The sequence below is a fragment of the Oryza glaberrima genome, chromosome 8 (genome assembly GCF_000147395.1).
Source record: "Oryza glaberrima chromosome 8, OglaRS2, whole genome shotgun sequence".
Classification (NCBI taxonomy): Eukaryota; Viridiplantae; Streptophyta; class Magnoliopsida; order Poales; family Poaceae; genus Oryza; species Oryza glaberrima.
In genome coordinates this window covers 8,096,440-8,122,026 of record NC_068333.1, presented here as the reverse complement: position 1 = coordinate 8,122,026, position 25,587 = coordinate 8,096,440, and positions in this window count along the sequence as shown.

Sequence of the window (25,587 nt, the reverse complement as noted above, 5' to 3'; positions counted from 1 at the left end):
TCTAAATAAAAACTTATATATGGAATATGTTCTAAAAAAATCTATCAGTTGCTCCTTTTGTTTTGTTTTCCTGTTGTCGTCTGAAATTTTAATATTATAGTACTTATGCTCATTGGTACCTTCTCTCTTCATTGCCATGCTTCTTGTTTGATATGGAGGCACAAATATAAGCAACCAATCCTGGATGATCAGAATCATTAATTTCAATGTACCATAGCCTTTTTCATTTGATTAAGATTTTGAATGACACAACAGACATGCAGTGAGAATTTCAAGTATAATATGTGTTTAGATTTCGTATAAGCCATGTTTGGTTTTAATAAATATCATAATACATTTATGCATCACCAAATGTCATAAAGCCAATCAATCTTTTTGACATACACCAAAACCCAACTAGAATGCATTGAGTTGTATGTGTGGAAAGTAAAGACTGTTTTTTTAATCTAATTTTAGCTGACACTAAAATTGAACTCTATAGCTTTGTTATCATTTTTAAATGCAACTGAATTGACCATAATTTTTTTTCTCTAGGGAATTAAAACCGTGTTGTCATGCACATGCTCCTACAGGCATGGAAAGGAATAAACAATAAGAGATGCTTGAAGAGAATGATAAAAACTTAATAGTTATCCAAGTCAGCAGAGAACACATGAAGTTTTCACATGAGGTAAGGCCTACATCAAGCAGTCTTTTGGTTACCTAGTTGTAGCTGTGATTTTGTAAGGCTTGTACTGTTGCAAGGTCTCATGTTATTCCCCCTTTACCTTTAGGCTGTGGCTTTGTTCTAGTTCTATTGAAGTCTTTTGGACTGTGCATTCTTAGACTGTGAACATGGAATTTGAGAAATGAGCAATTATATTGTGTGATGGTAAATTTATTTTCTTGTTGCAAAATGTGAGTGGTTACAGGAGATTTCTAACTTGTATGATGCATATTTAAAAAATAACTAAATAAGTTGGATGATTTGAACTCATAGAAAGGAACTAACCTGAATATTGTCTGTATAAAGAATATATTCTAGAACTCTAAGTCATAACTTGTTTTTTTTTGGAACTTCTCCTATGATCTGAAATAAATTTTCTCACATAAAAAAAGAAAAGGTGCTCCACATTTTTTTTCTACTCTTATAATTTTTCAAATCTTTTTGTTTTTTTTCAACAAATAGTACCAATTTTTTGTTTCAATATCTAGGTCAAAATTAGTGAAATTTCAAGGATATATATTTCGATAATTTTGCTTTATCCCCACGCTTTTCTTTTTACCAACATGATCAAAATATTAATCTATCAATATTGAACAAGAATCATAGCCAACACTATTTTTGATAATCATATAGTCTGTTATTGTAAGATTGATAAACCATCTACCTGCAATATATTTGTGCAACTCATATATTATGTGTTACGAGGTGCTTTGTAGCACATGTTTGTGTTACTGTCTGTATCATTGTAACACATTTATTCACCCTACTAAATATGTGTTACAGGATATGCTAAGAACACAAAGGATGTGTTACTGGTTTATTTCCCTGTAACACAGTTTAGAATATGCTACTGTCATGTTTTGCCATAGCTATGTTTTGTAGTAGTGTCCCTCCTTAGCTCTGTTTGAAACAAAAGTACATCATAGTGCCAGTTCTAATTCAAGCGTCTAAAAAGCATTGCAATGATATCGATGTGTACTACAAGCCGCTGGTAGAGGATCTTGGGATACTATGGAAAGATGGAGTAAGGATATGGGATGCGTACAAACGATAGTACTTCACCTGTCAGGTTGTTTTGTTCATGACAGTACAAGACTACAGTGCACGTGGTACATCGTTATCACATCCAACGATCGGGCAGGTCCGAAAGATCACACAAAAAGTACCAGGTGGATGCATCAACAATCCGAATCTTTGAACATGAGTGGATCCTTAGACAAAAAGGTAGCACAAATCTTTGAAGACTTCTATGTCATGCACTACATGCTATATTTTATGGAGCATGGAACCTAGACTCTAATGCCGAGGTATGAAATGCTAAAGAGACACTAGCTGTTATAAATATAACATTTCTATTATATTACTTAGTAAATTTATATGCCTCCGACTCTTGCTACCACTTGTTATCAAAGGTCTCACCGACGAGCTCTGTGGGTTCATTCGTATTCATGTTTTAGGCCGAGCTGTTGCTTATAACCTCAACAAATACCCGCCCGTAGTACAATTGTCAGTGCCACCCACCTTAGCAAGCACATCGAAGAAGAGAAAAAACAAACTAGCTAGATTTGACGTAAAAGATTATTGTTGACGGTCCTTAGTACCAAATCTGACCGTCAATTCCTACATAAAGCCCCGGAGTTGTAAGCCCTCTCTCTGACCTTGTACCTCGATGGATGCTTATTTAATAAAGTAAGTGTTCAAGATTTCCTCCTGGGATTTAATTAGCTTACTTAAGTGATATATATTATGTTTGTTGTAGGTTCGTCATTTACTATTTATATTAAGTGCTCTAGTAGTTGGACTATGGATAAAGAAGAAAGTTCATGTGCAAGGCTTGAGTAGTAATCAATAACTTAGCCGTGGTGTCTAGGCTAGTTGTTATCTTCGTTTGTTATATGCTTCACGGAAAGTGAGGTAAGCGGTAGGTGATGACAGCTTCGTCCATCCTATGTATCCCTCTAGGTTTGGGTACATCGTAAAGCTACATGCCGAACTCATCTTGGTAGATCAAGGTAGAGCCGTTGCTCGAAGCAAATCGATAGATTTTTTTTATTTTTAACTTAAGTCTAGTTAATTAATTTATAGATATCCTCTCTAGCCTAAGGCTATCATTAGTTGTTGTCCTTGATGGAATTATGTTCCTAGATATACACATATGTTCCATGTGATTCGATACCCTTGGAATACTCTGAGGTGAAGTGCTACATCGTTATTCATGTGCTTGCGGATTTATATATGACCATAACAAATACAAACATTTATGTATTTGTTTAGTGATTGCGTGTGAATTATTGAAGTAATGTCTTGATGTGTGAATTATGTAAGATTACTTTATGTTTAATATATTTGAATAGTTTATATCATTATCTATTATATTATATGTTCTCTATTGCAGTCATGATAACTGGAGGACGGGAAAGCAGATTGTACTTTGGAAATCCAACTCTGACTAGGTATCTTCGCTAAGCACAATTACATTTGTCGTATTTGTGGAGATATATATGTGTATGTTGAATTTTTGTACATGGGAATTTAGGAGATATATGTGAATATTAATGTTTGAAATTGAGCCTTTTTTAGATATATATGTGTACGTTGAATTTTGGACTGGGGAATTTTGGGAGATATATGCTGATGGATAATATATTGTATATGTACATATGGATGTGGATGTAGCTATGAACGTGGTTGTGAATATTGAATTTCTGTAAATTTCTAGTTTGTACAAAGTTTTTTTTTAATACCGACATATAAGTACCAGATGTTAATAATAAATGAGTACCTTTGATGCAGCCACGTGGCTGAAAATTTGGTACCTATAACATCATATATGTGCCAGTTCTTGATCATAACCGGCACCTTTATGGAATTATAGGTCCTGGTTATATATCCGGCTCCTATAAGACGTCTCAACAGTGCCACCTGACTGGTGCCAGTTATGAATCCGGTTCCAAACATCGATTCTCAACAAGCGCACCAAAGTGGATCTTCTGTAGTAGTGAATGATCGATTGTGTTTTTAATTAGGGTAGTGTTTCATCTCCTTATTTATCCCCCACCTTCGCAACAAGTTTGCATCGATGTTCTTATGATGACCACTTCCTTTCCTTTTTATATGTCCCCGTCAGCCCGTCGTTGCATGCCACATAGAAGTATATAGTTTTTAAAGAACGTCACTATGTATGCAATCAACTATGCACAGTCCTGTGTATGAGTTGTATTGGTTTGATCCAATAATATATCTCGTTGTCAAACCTTCACTATCACAGAAATGGCTTAATGCAAGCTCATATCTTTGCTGGTTTCCCAAATCTGCAATAATCAATAATCACGCGTGGCAAAAGTCACACATGAGGAGATTTTTCGCATGAGACATGTGTTTGCTGTGTATTGGATATTTGGATGCACAGAACCTATATTTTCACGCATATATAGCCTCCTTACTATTTCAGTTATAAAGCAATTTTAACCATATATGTAGTATACACTAGAACGGATACCCTCATCTCAATCGGGTGGTAAGCTCCATCTCAATCGGGCACGGCATCCGTCACAGGCTAGAAGTCACTGATGTGAAGAGTTATCTCAATCGAGCAAACGGCCGTCACGGATGAATCTATCTCAATCGGGCCCTAAGTAAAGCCCGTCACCGATAGCTTTGACCCAGACGACCAGTCAAACTATAGCTCATCACAGATGACTACTAACCTCAACCGGGCCTAAACTAGAGCACGTCACAGATGATAGTCATCTCAATCGGGCCTAAACTACAGCCCATCACAGATGACTACTGACCTCAATCGGGCCTAAACTAGAGCCCGTCGCAGATGACAGTCCTCTCAATCGGGCATTAAGTACGGCCCGTCACAGATGACCATCATCTCAATCGGGCATTTAGTTATGGCCCATCACAAATGACTATAATCCACAAAAAAAATAAATCTTGTTTTTTGGCTAGCCTCAGGCCTTTGCTACCCATGCCCGTTGCAAAAATAACAGAAACAAATATAGATATCCAATATCTCCAGCCCCCCAGCATCACCCATTCATGCATATGCATTCACATACACAGACATCAATATATTTCACACAACCACACATTCACAGCGCTCTCATATTTCACATCCATTCACATATTTCACATCCATTCAAATATTTATCATATTTCACCTGCAAAACCGAGTTAATTGGATCAAATATTTATTTAGCAAGTCTTAACATAAACATATGAAATATATACATAAATATTAGCATCACAGTTACATCATCACAGTTGCATAATAAGTGTTCATCATTGCCTAAACATAAAAGTTCAACATTGTTCATCATTTTAGTTTAAGCCTAAACATTCCTTTGGGGTTAATTATTTCGCGGAGGACGAAGCTGGCTATCTCCTCGCGAATCTCCTCAAAGCTGGTAGGCAGAGACTTGATTATTGTGCCCTACATTGTCATAATTCGAGATTAGTTGATCGATCATATATAAGTACTAAAATGTAGTTAGTCTATCACAATTGAGACCACCGACCTCAAACTCAGCCAAAGTCTTCACCTTTTCTCTGTACAGAAGGCGCATGTTGTGGCACACATGGAATCCGCACTGGTCACCTATTTGTTGCTTCACCGGGAAGTCTTTTTTGTGGATGAGGGTGTTATGTCCTGTCTTCCTAAGGCCTCCTCTTTGCACGTATTGGGCCCACGCTTCATCTATCGCTAGTTGAATTGGGGTCCAATCATATGCGTTCTTATCAATTCTGGAGTTTAGGTAGTGACATGTACTCCACTTAGGTATTATGACCAGAAGGATCTAATGGGCACTGCAGCATTCATATAGTGAAAGTTAATTAAGTACTAAAGGAATGTGTCATGTTGTTGTGTATATTTAGATAACACACTTACTATTGATTATAGGCGCACATAATGTACTCCTTGTCTCGGCAGGACCACAAGGTGTCGTAGAAGTAGTTGACCATTCCTTGACGGACATTCTAAAGATTTGTGGCAGTGACCACTTGTGGATCAAGGAAGGCAACTTCCGGTGCATTCTTCTGACACCATTGCCAACTTAACCTACACACAAGATAAACGATCTTGTAAGCGAGTTAAACCGATTGTTATTACCAGATTGAGTTGGGTGACAATACTTACAAGGAGTAGCACTTAAGGAGGCTTGTGTCCACCGCGCGGAGCCTGTATAGGTCGAATAGATCCTTGAAGTCGACCACGATATAATTTGTTGTACCAAGGAATGGCTTTCCATCGTGCTCTCCAAGGATATCGGTAGCTTTATTCGGCCTCCTGGCGTTAGATTTCTCCATGTAGTATACGTGAAGGTCCTTGCAAGTGGTGCCCATTGCGGCAAGCACGTCATCTCCAACCAATGGCATGCCTAGTTGGAACTCCTATGGAGCGACGTATTTCTTCTTGACCTCTTTGCCCTTAGTCTCTTCCTGGCCCTTGCCCAGGTCTAGCTTCCTTGGAGCTAGAAGCGAGGCCTGCACCTTTCCTCCCCTTCCTCTACCCTTTGCTTCGGGTTTATTGAGAGTAATTCTCTGAGGGGAAGAGTGTGCCTTCCTGCTCTTCTTCATCGGTGGGGGTTCATGAATCGCCTTGCTGTCGGCCTCCGTTCGGTCCTCCCCAAAATCCATGTCGTACTGCAATTGCACATCATAACATTGTGCATGACGATCTTGAGTAGGACGGGCTGAAGGAACAGAGGCAGGTCTCTTTGGCGAACGACCGCCTAGTGCAGTGGTTGGCCTCGTTGTAACCCTTATCTCAATGAGGTCCTTGGGCCATTGGATGAAGGTACCACGGGCATTTCCTAGTGAGAGGACCTTGTCGGTGGATACTTCAGTTGGAACAGCTCGTATTCGAGCTTCACCGAGTCGACTTGAACGTTTGCACAGTCGCCCCTAAGTTTCTATGCACTCTTGTCTCTAGGGTCGGCTTGTACACAAGTCCCTCGGCTGCTGGAACCGTGAAGGTCAGCATCACCCTAACTGTGAGGGTGCAGCTCGTTGGTTCCTGCGATAGATTCATCAACTTTTTTAGAATATTATATATCATATGGATTCGTTAAGTCTTTCATTCATTGTGGACAAAACTTTTACCGTTATGTGGTCGACGGCACTGTCGACCGATGTTGGATTTTCCGCCAACTCAGTTGATGTGCAACTGTTGTGTTTTTGGGTGGGACTTCCTAACTCTTCGTGCGCAGCAGCGGCGGCCTAGGGGTTCTGTTGCTCTTATCGGATCTCTTGCCTAATCTTGGCCCTCATCGACTCGAGCTTTTCGTCGAATTCAGATGTCAACTCCGCTCTTATCGACGCCCGGATCTTGGCTTCAAGGCGTGCATCTTTCTCCGCCTTGTCGGAAGTCCACTTTTTGTACTGCCACACGTAGTCTGGAAATCCATACTTCTAGAGAACGGAAGACCCAACGCCCCGTGTCCGTCCACGGTGTTCCTTGTTGCCCAACGCTTTCATGAGGAGGTCATCCTCGCGTTTTTGAGAGCAGGAATCTTGCGAGGCTTGTTGCTCGGCAACCAACTATTTCTGCATTACAATTTAGTGGGGTTAAATAAACTGTACGATGGGAAACAATGCGAACATCTATTTTGACTAGACACTTACTATAGCTTCGTACACTCGTTGATCTTCTGGATTTGGCATGAAGATTGTGCCATCAGCATTCTTCTGGTACCTGGCCCTGGCCCAGTTCCTAGCCCGAGGATGTGGGATATTGGCAAACACCTGCGGCGTGTTCGATTCCTCCGCTTCTTCATCCTCCTGCTGCCATTCCTCTTCCTTACCGGCATATCCGGCGGTGCCAAGCCGGTGCGGATGCTGGTTCTTGGTCTGGAGCAAGCGATATGCCTTGCTTCTAGCTCTGGAATCGGGGGTCGACTTCTTCGCGTGTAATTCCTCCCAGACCTATTTCGTCATACAAGGAAATTTCTCTGTTGGATCAGGATACGCCGGGTTGAAGACGAACTCGCCAACTAGCTTACTCTTGAAGTTCTTCCAAGCATTGCCCATGACCTTAAAAGCAGCCTACCTACTCGTGCTCTGCAGGATAATCGAAGCTCTCCTTGAACGCTAGCCAAGCACTGTCCTTCTCTGCGGCCGGCACTTGCTTGATGTCATCCTGCAGAATACTAAATTTCTGCCTCCCTATGACACCGCAGATAGATCTAAATCGGCTCAATATTTTCCTTGGACCTGTCGGCAACCCTACTTGGTTCACCGCTATTATGCGGAACCGTTCCTTAGGGATTTTGTTCCCTGTCCTAGGAGTACGTGCCCTTGAGGACCCACTAGTTGTCGTCGACATTGGTTCGCCTTGCTAAGACATCGTGTACTTTTTTTTCAAAATAACGAAAATACATAATTCAGTGCTAAAATCAATTAAAATGAATTGAATGTCACTTATAAATAAATGCAACATATCATCAAATCCTAAATCATAAATTCACCTCATATATCATCTATTCATTCACATATTTTGCATCTATCACTAAATTAATTAATGCACCACATTCCATTTATTCATCGACATGCCATATCAATCAAAGAAATCATCTATCTCTAAATTCATCCCAACATCCACATTTCATCCCAACATCCACATTTCATCATTCACCACAGGTAGCAGAGGGCGGCGCGATGGAGGACTCACCTGAGGACGACCAGGGGGGCTCGGTGGTGGAGGCGGCGGGCTCGGTGGAGGGTGTCGCTGGTCGGTGGAGGCGGCGCCGGGCTCGGTGGAGTCGGCGAGCTCGGTGGCGGCAGCAGCGCACGGGCTCGGCGAAGGAGGAGTTCGCGGCCGTGGCGCCGGGCTCGATGGAGGGCAGCGCCGGCCGGTGTAGACGCCGGTCGGGCAGGTCGGCGTCGGGCGTCGGTGAGGAGTAGGCGACGACGATGAGAAAGGACATCGCTAGGCTCGGTGGGGGTCAGCTATTTGCGTCGGTGAGGAGGCAGGCGGCGACGAGGTGGAAGGCCGACGCCGGTCGGTGTAGAGGCTCGGTGGCGGCGGCGGCGGGCTCGGTGGAGGCGGCGGGCTTGGTGGCGGCGGCGGCGGGCTCGGTGGTGGTAGTGGCGGGCTCGGTGGCTATGGCGGCGAGGAAGAACGACGGTGGCGAAGGAGGAGTTGGCGGCGGCGCTAGGGTTCTAAGGAGGTGGGAAACTGTAGCGGGACTTAGAAAAATTTTCGATCCGATCTAAGAAACCCTAGTTATAGTAGAGTGATGAGTCATCTCAATCGGGCATTGCCATAGGGCCCGTCACAGATGACTCATCGGTGACGGGCTCCATACTAATGCCCGATTGAGATGACATTCAGGCCCGTCACGGATGACTCATATGTGACGGGCCCTAACATAATGCCCGATAGAGATAGCTTAATCTCTATCGGGCTTAAACTAAGGCCCATCACCGATGACTATTTTTCTATTTTTCCAATCAAGTCTTTATATTTGTGAGTGCAAAATATATAGCTGCTATATAATAATTCATTTTATTAGTCATAATACATTTTCGGATAGTAAATAATTTCAAATCGAAATATGGGCAACAACAAAATTGTAGAGGTTATCATGATCTACAACTTTTATTTTGGTCTTTTGTCTATATAACTTTGTTCCCAATAGCTTGAAATTGATTTTGACAATATGACAAATTTAAACAGCATTTGTAAATAGTAAATGATTTCAAATGAAAAAGTCAACAACAACAAAGTTGATCCTCTCATCAAGATCTACAACTTTTATTTTGGTCATTTTACTATATAACTTTGTTCCCAATAGCCTGAAATTGAATTTGAATATATAACAAATTTAAACAATATTTGTAAATACTAAATGATTTCAAATGGAAAAACGATAAACAGCAAAGTTGTACAACTTATCAAGATCTACAACTTTTATTTTGGTAACTTCTTCATCTGACAAAGTGATAGTACCAATATTTATAAAATTGACATATCTGTGTTGATGTTTATAAACCAGATGAGAGAAATGTGATTTTTGTAAATAATATAACTATCACTTTGTTGGATGAAGAAGTGACCAAAATAAAAGTTGTAGATCTTGATAAGTTATACAACTTTGTTGTTTATGGCTTTTCCATTTGAAATCATTTAGTATTTAAAAATTTTGTTCAAATTTGTCATATATTCAAATTCAAATTCAGGCTGTTGGGAACAATGTTATATAGAAAAATGACCAAAATAATAGTTGTACATCTTGGTGAGAGGATCAACTTTGTTGTTGACCATATTTCCATTTGAAATCATTTAGTATTTACAAATGCTGTTTAGATTTATCATATATTCAAATTCAATTTCAAACTGTTGGGAAAAAAGTTATATAGAAAAACGACCAAATAAAACTTGTACATCTTGAAAGGCTCTACAACTTTGTTGTTGATCATATTTCCATTTGAAATCATTTACTATCCGAAAATGTATCATAAATAATAAAATGAATTATTATGCAGCAGCTATATATTTTGCACTCACAAATACAATTACTTCAAATGGAAAAAATGGAGCATTAGTATGGAGCCCGTCACTGATGACTCATCTGTGACGGGCCCTACGGCAATGCCCGATTGAGATAGATTAATCTCTATCAGCCTTAAATTAAGGCCCGTCACCGATGACTATTTTTCCATTTTTCCCATCAAGTATTTATATTTGTGAATGAAAAATACATAGCTGCTGTACAATAATTTAAACAACATTTAAATTAGCCATATAAATGACTACACAACATATTTAAATGACTACACAACATTTCCAATTTGAATGTATGACATATTTAAACAACATTTGTAATAAAAAAAATTAGCCATATAAATAACTACACATATCAAGTCTTTGTAATAAAACAAAATACTTCATTCATTACAATAGATAAGTACAAATGCATCGTATCGATCACAAGGTTATGCCTTCCGTATGATCTGAACGAGCATATGACACAGGATCTTGGGGATCATCGTCAAGGTCAATGTGAGGTCTTACATGAAGATTCTGGTTGTATTTTTCTTCATCGACGACGTTGTCAACTCCTACAATTCGGCGCTTTCCATCCCTCACGATGTGCATCTTCTTGTTTGAAGGGTCTGAAAGGACCTTGATGTCGCGTAGAGGGGAGGTGAATAGGCGGTTTTTAAAAATAAATGATGAAGCTAAAACAAAACAGGGTCGGATTGTCAGATATCAGGTCGGATAGTCCTATGTGATTGGATAGTCTGGACTGAGATCAGACTATCTGACCTGCACAACAACAATACAAACAAGAGAACAATCTCAGAGCTCTAGATTCAATCCACAAGCAAAGAGGTGAGCTCGACCAACAACAATATTAGCATAGCACAAAGCAATGGAACAAGAAGGTAAGGAGAGTGAGGATATCACCGAGGTTTATGTGCCGATGTATTTCCTGGAGTTGAAATCCTTGAGGGAATTCTAGTCTCTGTTGAGGGGCTCGCAAAGAGCTGGATCTTTTTCAACCCTATCCTCATGAGGTTGCACAAATGCACTCCTCCTTCCACTAAGGGTATCTGTTTCCCTACGGAGGCGAGATCCGGTCTTCACAAACTTCTCTTGGACAACCACACGTAGATCGGTGGCCCAAGAACGACACCTAGCCGTCTAGGAGTCCTCAACTTCCAAGAGTAATAAACACCACACAACTCTTGGACAAATTCTAGTGCTCAAGATCTAGAGAAACACACACTAGGCTCTCAAACTCCAAATCCACACACAAAGATCCAAGTCACAAAGAACAAGGGGGATTTGAGATAGAGAAGGAGAGAGCTCAAAATTCCAAAGCACTTAGCACAAAGCTCAACCCAAAGCAAGATTGGAATGAAATCAGTTTGGGCAACCCTAGAAAAGGGTTGGTGGGGGGTTTATATGCATGTGGTATCCCTCTTAATAGTACGGCATCATAAACTCAAATTTAAAAGGCAAAGTTATACCAATAGGAGTACCTTCACACAATATTGTTTCTTCACTTGGAGGGTTACCAACGTCAAGGTCATTTGATCATCGGGAAGATCTCATCTTCTTGTTCTTTGACATTTCATCTTCCATTTCTCAAATGATTGATGCGGTTAGTCCATGGCTTCAAATGGCCTCGTGCGGTTCATCACGACACAGTTCTCACTCGCCCTTCACCACCGGTTTCGGTTCGTTGGTGCCAAGCCCCTTGCTTGCCCTTCACCACCGCATGGTCCATCGCAGCTGAGCGTCGCTTGCGCTTCACCATCTTGCCATAGGTTGTCACTTCATACCGTATCTTCAATATCTTTTCTTTAATTCTCATCCATCTATAAGTCCATTTTCCTAGCTTCTTCATTGGACTAATCACTTGCTTATACACTCAATAAGGGCATTAATCCCTTAATTGTTTGTCATCAATAAACCAAAACCCACTAGGGGCATAAATGCTCTTTCAATCTCCCCCTTTTTGGTGATTGATGACAACACGTTTAAAGCTTACAAAATATTGATAATAAATGATTTTGAATCCAAAGGTTAGTTTGAGCTCCCCTAAATGTGTGCATACAAGTTTATTAAGTGAACACATATGCACATATTTTTGAAAATGTGAGAGCTCCCCCTAACTCTTTGCATCCGTGGGGTGTATTGTGTGTGAAGGAGATACCAAAATTATAACAACACACACAACTCAAATCTTGGAACCGATTCAAAATGTATCAAATGAAATTCTCGATGCCAATTGCAAAAACTTGATTCTATGCCGATTGATTCCAGTACCGATTGAGAAAGCATTAGTAATCGAGTGTTGTAAACAATTTCAAGTAACAAAATATAATCCCAATTGGATGAGGCATGGTGATCAAATAATAAACATTCACACCCATTGATAAACACTTTCAAATATTCTCTCCCCCTTTCTCATTTACTCTTTGCCATCTTTAAAGCATGCATTTCGATAAGTTCTCACAAATATCTCACCCTTTGATCAATCTTTTCTTTATCCCCTTTAGTATACTTCTCCCCCTTTGACATCTAACACCAGAAAGGGCATAAGTAGTGTCAACGTTTGATGTCGCAATTCCGGTATTTGCATAGTATGGGGATCGTTGGTACTAGGGTATACACGAAACTGAGGTAAAAGAGATGGAGACGAGGATTTTTATACAGGTTTGGGCCCCTGAATTGTCAGGTAATAACCCTACATCCTGTTGGCCGAAGCCGGTATTGCTCTTATTCATGATAATCACACCAGTACAATATTTGGGGTAGCCTATCTAACTGTTGTCGACATGGCGGTCTGAAGGTCTGACTCGTAGTTGACAACAGGGTTGCCCTCCTCCTCGAATCCATGCTCAGCGAGATCAGAGATAGCGCTTTCGTCTCTCCTGACAGTATCCGGAGACACCGTAGGGTACTAGCCGTGCTTATCCCTGAAGTCGATATCCGGCGGCGTGTCTTGGCGTATGTAGGCTTCTATGTCGATTGTGTTGGGTGTTGATTGTCTGTGTCCCCTCTCCTCCTAGGGGATCTTGTATTTGTACCCATAGTTGTCTCCTTGTCCAAGTAGAACTAGGGAAACCAATATGGATACAATCCGAGTAGTCCTTGTCGTTTCCATGTAGAACTCTGGTTGTCTTTCCTTATCCGGAACTCCTCCTATATCCGCAGGTTGTTTCCGTATAGGACATGGTGTGTGGTGGGTCCTGCCGAGATTTAGTCGACTACTATTAGATATGTGGTATCCATAACCCTGACAGTAACCCTCGACTTCATTGCAAATGAGCGAGTTCATATTCTCAACCGCAAAACTTGGAGGAACTGTTATCGAGCTCTCGTGACCATTCTCGATGAGTTCAGAGATAGCGTTACACTTCCTTTATCAGCCTCGTGCGGGCACCGAAAGGTTTTGTCTGAGTCAATCTCCGACGTCAACCAAGAAAGTACAGAGCATACGGCTAAGTTTCCCGTCTTGCTGTAATCGAGAATTTGGATTGAAGTCAAGAAATTTTATCTTGGCGGGTACACCATCTCTTCATTCCGTATTCCTTGTCGAGATCCATCAACCGTTCTCGACTGATCGAGAAAGCGTAGAATCTGCGACGGAGCCTTGTCAACATTTGTCGTACTCGCCTTAGTCGATCTTGGTGTAGAACCATAGAGACATGGAGTCTTCGATAATGTCGAATAGAATTTTCCTGAAATCAATACTCAGAAATGAATATTAGATAGAAATAGCCCCCGAGCGAATGCTCAAAGTGTGACATGTTATAATATGTATGGAAAACTGAAAATGAATTAAACTTATAGACCAATGTTTTATATATGAGTGTCTACTCTTTTACCGACTTCGATCAGTCAGTTTGTTGAGTTATACACTCTCCCTAGGCCCCAGCCTTGTCGTCGTATAATTGTTCTTGGAAGATAAGGCTCTTGGACCTTTAACCTGCCTCAGTTGAACAAGCACTGATCCTAGCCCCCAGCCGTGAAGTTGGAAAGTCCATTTCCGATTACACGGCTTGGTTAATACGCACAGCGAGAACTCTTACACGACCAGGTCTTACATGGTCTTTCGTCTCTATAGGATCCGACAAGGCCTTATCGGCTCTGGGCGTCCCCAGCCGAAGTTCCCTTAGGTTCCTCGGAGGCCTTGTCAAGACGGCGTTAAAGGGACAGTAGGATAGGTTTCAACGCTAGGTGTTGTCGTGGTAAGGGATCTCTGGGTAAAACACTTGGCATCATTGTGTACCTGATATCAACTTTGCTGAGGTAGAGGTAGTAGGAGAATCGCTACACCTCTGGTCAAGAACCAGGTAGTAGTCGTAACTCAACCACTAGAAGTAAATGTACGAGAGATCGCTACGATTGACTGGTTGAGAACTAGTGAGTAGGTGTCTCTCGATCATTTGAAGTCGTGGTGCGAGGACCGCTGCACTATTGCTGTAGTCGTACCTCGAACACCAATGGAAGCTGCGGTGCGGGAGATTGCTACGTACTGGTTCGAGAACCAGCGAGCGAGTAGAATCATCTCTCGAACACCAATGGAAGTTGCGGTGCGGGAGATTGCTACGTACTGGTTTGACAACTAGCGAGCCAGTAGAATCCTCTCTCAAACACCAATGGGGGCACTAGAATTGGTTTATTACATGTGTATCTCATGTGGCTAGCATGACTCACACACCCAACTTGTAGCATATCCGGATGTCCGTTCGCAATCATGTCGGGTAATCAAGCCGACAACGTTCACGAGAAATTATCCGCTGACAACCTTTTCTCGAATAGTCCAGCCACAGCCGGTGCTATGAGATAGGTCGTCGGTCTTCGTTGGTGGGTTGGGCACGACAACTCTGCATTTGTCGAGATCGTTCTCGATAATGCGGTGTACTCGACCACAACCTACTCGAGTGCTCAATTGTTCTTGAAAAATATTTTCTAGAAGGCAGGACATATAGAAGAGAATATCGAGTATGTACTCAAAAAACTGCATGAGTCTTCTAGCATTATTAGGATATAACGAGCAGATGTAAATATCAGGTATTATGTAAACCGTAAACAAGCATGATTTATACAGAAGAAAACAGAGCGAGCCCCCAGCGTTAAACCGTAGTCAATTTAACATCGGGGACACTTGCACAATAGATATTGTATAAAAAACACGCTCTAAGTAAACATAATAAATTATAGATCTGACAATATCGTATAGATTGGAAAAATAGGTACGATAAATTGTATATAAAATATTGCGTACCTTTATAGATACATGCCAGATGTATCTATGAAATTAGTAGATCAATTATAAAAATCAATCTACTAAATACCTTAATTAGCCTTGGTAGCCGTTGAATTGTCTTCTGTGCTTGTATATGACGGCAAAGCAGTGCATGCTTGGTCATGTATTGAGTCTGTGCATATGCAAGTGCACATGTCAGGAGCAATCAATACGTGGTGATGTAGGACAGTGGTATATCCGGCCTGTCACTCCGAGCCCGACCAAATCGCACGTAAAGCCGATGAGTGTAGTAGTCGGTTTTGGTCTTCTCGGGGTGTCGGCGTTTCCCTCAAGATCTTCAATGGTCGGAAATACCGAATAGATGCCTTCCACAGTAGCGGCGTCATCTTTGAAGGTTGGATGATCTCGATAGACAAAGTTGTCGATGACGATGAGGGTTCCGATCTAGTCGGAAGATGTACTTGGACAGGTTGGATCTCCCCACAGCCGAAGTCGTCGAGTAGCTTGTTGTTGGAGAGTCCATCTCTTAAACCCATCTCGTCAAAATCATGAAGCACCAAAATCCCCCTACCTGGCGCGCCACTGTCGACGTTTGATGTCGCAATTCTGGTGTTTGCATAGTATGGGGATTGTTGGTACTAGGGTATACGCGAGACTGAGGTAAAAGAGATGGAGACGAGGATTTTTATACAGGTAATAACCCTACATCCTGTTGGCCGAAGCCGGTATTGCTCTTATTCATGATAATCACACCAGTACAATATTTGGGGTAGCCTATCTAACTGTTGTCGACATGGCGGTCTGAAGGTCTGACTCGTAGTCGACAACAGGGTTGCCCTCCTACTTGAATCCGTGCTCGGCGAGATCAGAGATAGCGCTTTCGTCTCTCCTGACAGTATCCAGAGACACCGTAGGGTACTAGCCGTGCTTATCCCTGAAGTCGATATCTGGCGGCGTGTCTTGGCGTATGTAGGCTTCTATGTTGTGGCTTCTATGTCGATTGTGTTGGGTGTTGATTGTCTGTGTCCCCTCTCCTCTTAGGGGGCCTTGTATTTGCACCCATAGGTGTCTCCTTGTCCAAGTAGAACTAGGGAAACCAATATGGATACAATCCGAGTAGTCCTTGTCGTTTCCATGTAGAACTCTGGTTGTCTTTCCTTATCCGGAACTCTTCCTATATCCGCAGGTTGTTTCCGTATAGGACATGGTGTGTGGTGAGTCCTGCCGAGATTTAGTCGACTACTATTAGATATGTGGTATCCATAACCCTGACAATTAGGGAAAGAAAAGCAAAGGGATCCTTGATGAGGGATCATTGAGTACTTACCTTTCAATTTTATATTTCATCACTTGTGATTAGGAAATGAAGATCAATTTCACATAAAGATCACAAGTAAATCAATAAGCATTGAGATACAAATTTTGCGCATAGAAAGCTCACATGCAAAGGGTTTAAAGTATAGAAGAAGAAGTCTCCCTGTTAGTCATTCTCTCCTACTTTGGCACTTAAGCATGGTAAGGAGAGGACATGATATACAATGAAGAGGATCATCGAGATTTGAACTTGCCAAACCACTTTGTCACAAATTCGAGTGAGATTCAAGAGTTTTTTTTAAAAAAAAAATCTCACCCAAGATTTTCATAAAATATTTCACAAATGAGTTTCGCATGTGTGAATCACATAGTTTGTGCTAAGACCAAAAATTCACATAGAATGAGGTCTCCGAGCACATTGATTCACTTAGAACAACTTTGTGACTAATACTCGCTTATTGACAAAACAAGCATGTCGTCACAACATTTTGCAAATTAGGCTAATTAGTAAGGAATGAAACTTGGCCTAGTTGCACAGACAAGGCAAGTGATCCAATCATACCAATTTAAATAACAAGCTATGGATCATCGAGTTACCTTTCTTGTCATTTTTTTATTTTTGAGATGCCCATTCGATAAAATTAATATCTTGAAGCCAATTTGAATTTGGCACCTTGATGGGCTTGATGAAATCTCTTCCTTGATTTGCTTGATTCCAACCCCGAGAAAGAACTTAAGCTTTCCCATCACGAACATGTTTTAACTCCTTGATCACAGTCTACGTCCTGATAGTGCTTGTACTCTTCTTATAAGGCCATGACCCGATCCGGTTTAGCATGTGCACCATCTTTCTTCTAATAGTACAAAGACAACAAGAGAGAGTAACATTCACAAATTTTGCAAATTGAGAACGAATAGTTACTTCCTTTTTGTATGTCATCGAGGATGTTGTAGGGATGATCTCGTTGAATAATGTGATGAATTCTTGGATGGTACACCGATGGGACTTGAGCTTGCATGGTGTAACTTTGCTCTTGAGTTGCCCTTGGCATCAATCCCATCCACTTGTGCCAGAAGCATGTCTTCATGTTCTTCATAGTCAATTGCGGTAGGTTGACTTGAGTTGATTGATGTTGATCAATTAGTCTACCTTGGTCATCATAGACTTCTTGTCGTCTCACCTTCCAAACTGTCTTCGAAGATGTTTTTAATCTCCTATGAGGCTAATCACAAAAAAAACACTTGATAACAAATTAGTCTCAAAAACACAAAACATAGGATATACTCCCCCTAAACGTGTGCATCCAAGTTCTTGAATTACTTGTAGAAATGCACTCGTTTAATGAAAACAAATGGGGAGTGTAGCCTATATTTTGGAGAAAGGCACATAGATGATTCTCAAGAAAACACTTCTGCCAAAACATAACACACATCATAAATAGAGCATGTAGATTACCGAAAGATATTTGAATAGAAGCATGTCAATCTACCATATGAAAGGTTATTCGTGTTATCAGGGTTCCTGCAAAGAAGGGGAGGTCAACGGATCAACCTTTAAGCATACGAAGCTTTCAGCCCTGTGAGACTAAAGCTTCCGGGCTCAATGGCAAAAAGATAGAAGATCTCGATGGCCAATCAAGCGGTCTTATCGAGGTCACTAGTCTGAAAAGAATCTGCAATAAATCTTGTAGATAGGTCATAGGCCATTGAATATCTTTCATTTTGAAAGTTTTACCCAATTCTCAAACAAATGGAAGACACAAAAATCACAAAGATTTAGAAAACTGAAAGTTTCAGGATTTTCAGGTTTTGGAACTCATAGTGAGCTTGGAAAGAGCACCATAACATTATTCAAATGACTTTAGAAAAATCTAAGAAAATTTAGAAGTGAAGTCCAACCATAGAGGATCAAAAGTCATTATATAAACTCCTTCCAATTGGCAACACATTGTGAGATATAAAAATCATAAATCAGCCAAAAACCATGAATTTTCTGAAAAATTCAGCAACTTGAGCAAAGTGAGAAAAAGTCAAATTCTTTCCAAATTAAGTTGGAATGATGTGAAACCTTGCAGAAATGATCTTTTCACCTATTAGAAACTTTTCCAAAAAGAATTTCTTAAAAAAGATTTTTCTATCAAGAGAAATGTAAAAAAGAGTTTTGTAGGCCATTCAAGTCAATAAATCTCAACCAAAGTGCCAAATCACATCCAAATAAGATTTTTACAAGATTTGACATTTGGACAACCTTAGATGGATTAGAGATATTAATTCGAGCCCATATTCATAAAGAATTTTGGCTCAAATAGTTCAACCCACCATATGCAAGTTTTAGCCAAAAGAGGTAAAGTCAAGATTTTTGATGAACTTCACAAGGCTGCAACATTTGAATGGTTGGTCTTTTGAAATGAACTAAAAATGTGTTTGAAATGACCAACATTAAAAGTTTTGTATTGGCAACTTTTTCAAAAACTCAATAGATTTTGATTTGGGGTAAAATCTCACTTTTAGCAAAAACAAGATTACTAAAGATCCTGTTTAGACTAAAAAGAGTTGTTTTCGTTTGAAAATAAGAAATTTTACTCCAAAAGCTTTGGGAAACATTTCAAACACATGTTGAAATACTTTTGAAAATTTTTTCACAATTTTTTTCCTTTTACATACGATTTTTGACTTTTGACTAAATATGCTCTTTTGAAAACAAAGAATGCAACTTTTGAGATTTTTCAAGTTTTGAGAGCAAGAGATACATGAATGTGGTTTGCACAATTTCACCCTAAAGTATCTCTCACTTGAAATCAAACAATCGAACATTTTGAGTTAAATCACAAGATTTAGCAAAAGGATACATAAAAGCTCACTATTCAAAAACCTTTATCCAAAAGTCAAGAAATAGCAAATGGGAAGATTTTGGATTGCAATACATATGTATGAGCTTGACATACCTCCATGAACCAATATATATCAAGATATATGGTTCTAGTGGCAAAACTCACTTGATGCTACAATAGGACCAAATAGCATTTTAAAGACTATCATAGCATCAATTTGAGCCAAGCATATTTAGAGGATGCGAATGATGAGAGGTTATAGCACTCCCCCTAGATGTGATAACCAATTACTCAAATTCAACCTATGCATCAACCAAGAAATGTTCAAGAAGATACAATATTCACAAGAAAAACCTACATAAGGTTAGGACACAGATAATTCAATGTAGATACTTGTTACCGAGATGACATTGGTTCTTGATGTAGAACAACTATCCTCATATTTGACTCCAATTTTGCGTATTGTGTGAACTTGATTTTCCACAATTGAGTCAAACCTCCAATGCATCTCCAAGTACCTATTTCTCACTTTAGCACATTTTGGTCCCAACAATATTGGGTCCATAGAGGTTAGTCACAAGAGGCTTAGGCAACCAAATGGCCTTTGTGCTAGTATGTGGCGAACAAATCACCCTAGTAGCACAAATGTCATTTTTGGCATTCCTAACTAAATTATGATCAAATGAGAGACTTGACTTAGGAATGTTACCCATGAGACAATTTTTACCAATATGTCCCTTTGCCCGGCAATTATAGCAAAGTCGACTTTTGCTTCTATATTGCTTGTTGGTTTGCCTGTTGCCGGTTTGCCTCTCACTTGATGTTTTGCATTATTCATCTAATGTGCAAGGACACCTTAAGGCAAAATATCTCGCTTCGGTTCACTTGAAGCACTTGATGTGAGGAATGTCCTCCTTCTTGCTCAACTTATTTCCTTTCTTCGAAGGGCAATCTCTAACATGATGTCTCACCTTTTTGCACTTGAAGCAAGTAATGGAACTCTTGATCGTCTTTTGGTTTCGTCCCTTGGTATAAGCATTGATGGACTTGCTATCCCTTTGATGGATCTTGGTGCAAGCCACGGTTGATCCCTCCTCAAGCTTCTTCACCATGCCCTCACGGTTATCTTGAGATGGTTGAGCAATGCACACAAGTCCATGATCTATATGCTTCTCCCTTTTACCTACACAATCCAAGTCACATATAGTGCTCGGGAAAATATTTGCTTGGGAGCAATAAGGATTAGTACAAGTGAGATCAACTTGAACATGAGGCTCATAGGATTTTACCGTTGCAATTATCACCTCATGAGATACCTCTAGCATGGCATGAGAATCCAGATTCTCATGAGAACACAAAAGTTCATTATGTCTTTCTTGTAAATCCACATACTTGTTAGTGATCTCGTCAAGTTGAGATTTAAGCTCTTGATTTTGCTTCTCCAAAGATGCTACACAAGCAATAGAATTAGTTGCACAAGCAAATTCATTTTCCAATTTTTCATACCTCATAATCAATGAAGAATGAAAATCCTTAAGTTTCTTATGTTCTTCGGTTAGACTCATGATTTCTTCATTCTTCTTAATAGTGCATGCTTGTTGCTTTTGAATGGCTTCCATGAGCTTGATCACCATTGTTATATCCTTCTTGCTTAAGTGATCAAACTCGGAGTCACCATCTTCACCCATAAAGCAAGCATAATTTTCGGAAATAGAAGATGAGCATCTTGGTGAGGTGGATTCTTCACTTGTCCATTGGCACTCATTTACTTCTTCCGTTAAAAGGTTAGTTCCATAAGTACTATAGGAAGTAGAGCATTTATCCATATCATCCTCACACACATACTTGGTGCTAGGTGAGATGCATGAGTTAACAACACAATGCAATATGACAATTTCATTATTGGTGTTGTTGGAATCCTTACTCACCAATTCATTACCTTCAACGTAGTCATGTGTTGATGATAAGGTGGACGCGGGATGATTATCTTGATCATCGAAGGTAGTCACTTGAGGTTCTTCGCAATTTGGTGATGAAGTTGAACACTCCTCAAGTGGTTCTTCCATAAAGACTATATCATCATCACATTTGGACTTGTCGTGTCTCTCCTTAAGCGTGGTCCAAATGACATGAGCATCTTCAAGCGGCATGATGGTTTTAAATACATCTTCACTCAAAACACTAAATAAAACATTAGTAGCTTGAGCATTGAGATGTATGCATTTCTCTTCCTCTTCAAATGATAGCTCTATATCATTAGGAGGAGAAATACTCACATCTACAACTCGCTCTATTTGAAGACCCATGGTCCTAAATATGTCAAGTATGTGAGTACTCCAAGAATCATAATTTGAACCATCTAAAAGGAGTAAGGGAACCATATCCACCAAACCACTAGTCGGCATCTTTACTATCTAGGCGGTAAAGCCCTAAATAGAGAGACTTGGCTTTGATACCATTTGAAAGGACCTTGATGTCGCCTAGAGGGGGGGGGGAGTGAATAGGCGATTTTAAAAATAAATGTGGAAGCTAAAACAAAACAGGGCCGGATTGTCTGATATCAGGTCAGATAGTCCTATGTGATTGGATAGTCTGAACTGAGATCAGACTATCTGACCTGCACAACAACAATACAAACAAGAAAACAACCTAAGAGCTCTAGATTCAATCCACAAGCAAAGAGATGAGCTCGACCAACAACAATATTAGCATAGCACAAAGCAATGAAACAAGAATGTAAGGAGAGTGAGGATATCACCGAGGTTTATGTGCCGATGTATTTCCCGGAGTTCAAATCCTTGAGGGAATTGTAGTCTCCGTTGAGGGGCTCGCAAAGAGCCTGATCTTTTTCAACCCTATCCTCGTGAGGTTGCACAAATGCACTCCTCCTTCCACTAAGGGTATCTCTTTCCTTGCGGAGGCGAGATCCGGCCTTTACAAACTTCTCTTGGACAACCAGACATAGATCGGTGGCCCAAGAATGACACCTAGCCGTCTAGGAGTCCTCAACCTCCAAGAGTAATAAACACCATACAACTCTTGGACAAATCCTAGTGCTCAAGATCTAGAGAAACACACACTAGGCTCCCAAACTCCAAATCCATACACAAAGATCCAAGTCACAAAGAATAAGGGGGATTTGAGATAGAGAGGGAGAGAGCTCAAAAATCCAAAGCACTTAGCACAAAGCTCAACCCAAAGCAAGATTGGAATAAAATCAGTTTGGGCAACCCTAGAAAAGGGTTGGTGGGGGGTTTATATAGATCCCCCTAAAATGTGACCGTTGGAGGGGAATCTTTCAGCCCACGTCGGATAGTCTGATACAAGATCGGATAGTTTGATATTTTAAACCTCCAAGGCAACGAGAAACAGAGAACGAAGTTCCATGAAACTTTGGACTTTCTGAGACATCGGACTACCTGATGTTAAATCGGAGTATCTGATATTTTAGAAGCAAAAACTTCGTCCTCAAACAGAGACTCGAGTTTCATGAAATTTCGGAGTCTCTATATCATCGGACTATCTGATCCAACATCGGATACTCCGACACTTAGAAAAACTCACTCAAAAGGATTTTTCAAACAAAGACAGAGAGTGAAGTTCTGTGAAAAATCGGATAGTCCGATACATCGGATAGTCTGATTTTAAATCGGATAGTCTAATGTTGCTCAAGTAAAAATGCAATAACTTTTTACTCCGAACTCCGATTTCGAAGATCTTGGACTCTATGGAAAGCTAGTTTTGTGGGTTATCAAACCCAACATAAAACATGGTCCAAAACCTTCAAGAGATGTTGAAAAACTTGCAAAGAAACCCGGTGTAGGTGTAAGTGTTGTGACAAGTGAAACAACTCGGGATTGAAAGTTTTGCTTAGATTTTTCAACTCACACAAAGATGAAGCATTTTGAGCACTAGTATTCAACCAATTATATGCATTTGGTATCCCTCTTAATAGTACGGCATCCTAAACTCAAATTTAAAAGGCAAAGTTATACCAATAGGAGTACCTTCACACCATATTGTTTCTTCACTTGGAGGGTTACCAACGTCAAGGTCATTTGATCATCCGGAAGATCTCATCTTCTTGATCTGGGACATTTCATCTTCCATTTCTCAAATGATTGATGCGGATAATCCATGGCTTCAAATGGCCTCGCACGGTTCATCACGACACAGTCCTCACTCGCCCTTCATCACCGGTTTCGGTTCGTCGGCGCCAAGGCCCTTGCTTACCCTTCACCATAGCTTGATCCATTGCAGCTGAGCGTCGCTTGCGCTTCACTGTCTTGCCATAGGTAGTCACTTCATACCGCATCTTCAATATCTTCTCTTTAATTCTCATCCATCTATAAGTCCATTTTCCTAGCTTCTTCATTGGACTAATCACTTGCTTATACACTAAATAAGTGCATTAGTCCCTTAATCGTTTGTCATCAATAAACCAAAACCCACTAGGGGCATAAATGCTCTTTCAGGGTCTTTTATGTAGAATATCTGCTCGACCTGTTTCACAAGTACAAATGGTTTATCGGCGTATCCCACCCTTGATAGATCTACTAAAGTGAAACCTTCCTTGTCGTCTTTGATACCAATGCGTAGATTCACCCAACGGCAGCGGAACAAAGGAACCTTGAACTTGACGTAGTTTAGCTCCCAGATCTCCTCAATGCGGCTGTAGTATGTGTTTGACCCAACTTGATCCTGGAATGCATCTATACAGACGCCACTGTTTTGCACTGTGCTTTTGTCATCTTGTTTGATGGTGTAAAATGTGTCTCCATTTATATCGTATCCTTGCCATGTGTCTACGGTCCAAGACGGTCCCATCCCCAACAACTGTACTGTCTTATTTGGGACATCTGTGGGCATTGTCACACTATTCTTGAACCATTCGTTGAACCGAGAATTATTTTCTCTGTTAATCCATGCATCAGATCGCCCCAAGTTTTCATCTCAGATTTTCGCTAAGTGCTCCTCAAAGTATGGGCCAACTTCTGCCATATATTGGAGCACAGCGTAATGAGCCTGCGCGTAGGACGCTTGATCGGGCCTAATTCTTTTCCTTCCGATTGTGCCAACACCTGACAACCTTCCTTCGTGATGAGACGCAGGAACTCCGATATGATTGGCATCGGACATGTAATTGACGCAAAACTCAATAGCCTCCTCGGTCATGTAACCTTTAATGATGCTCCCCTCGGGTTTAGCTCGGTTACGAACGCACGACTTCAGAACTCCCATGTACCTTTCAAACGGCCACATTTCCCTTAGAAAAGCCAGACCACATAGTTTTGTTTGCTTCACCAGATGAACAGGGAGATGAACCATTATATCAAAGAAAGACAGTGGGAAAAACATCTCCAGGTGATAGAGGGTATTCACAATATCGGTCTGCAACCCATCTAGATCTTCTGGGTCTATAACCTTCTGTCCGATTGCATTGAAGAAGGCGCACAGACGTTGGATCGTGTGACGCATTTTCGGTGGTAGAATGCCTCTGATAGCAACTAGCAAGATTTGTGTGATTAGCGTGTGGCAATCGTGAGACTTCATTCCAACAAGTTTTAGATTATTCAATTTAACATAGTTACTTATCCTCGCTGAATAGCCCGATGGAACTTTAATATCCTTCAAGCATGATAACATTGCGATTTTCTCATCCTTCGACAATGTGTGGCAGGCTGGAGGGAGGTACACTCTACCAGTCTCTGCATCTCGTATGGGCTGGAGTTCACTGCGAATATTCATGTACTATAGATCAAGGGGCACATTCAACCCGTCCTTTGTCTTCCCGGGAATATTCAACATCAGGTCAACCAAACTCTCACACACATTCTTTCCTACATGCATGAGATCAATGCAATGACGGACATCAAGATCTTTCCAGTAAGGTAGCCGCCAAAATATCGATTTTTTCTTCCACATACCCTTCTCCTTTGTCTTGCTACGTTTTCTTTTCTTCCCAAACTCATTGCTTATGTCCTTGACCATATTGTGG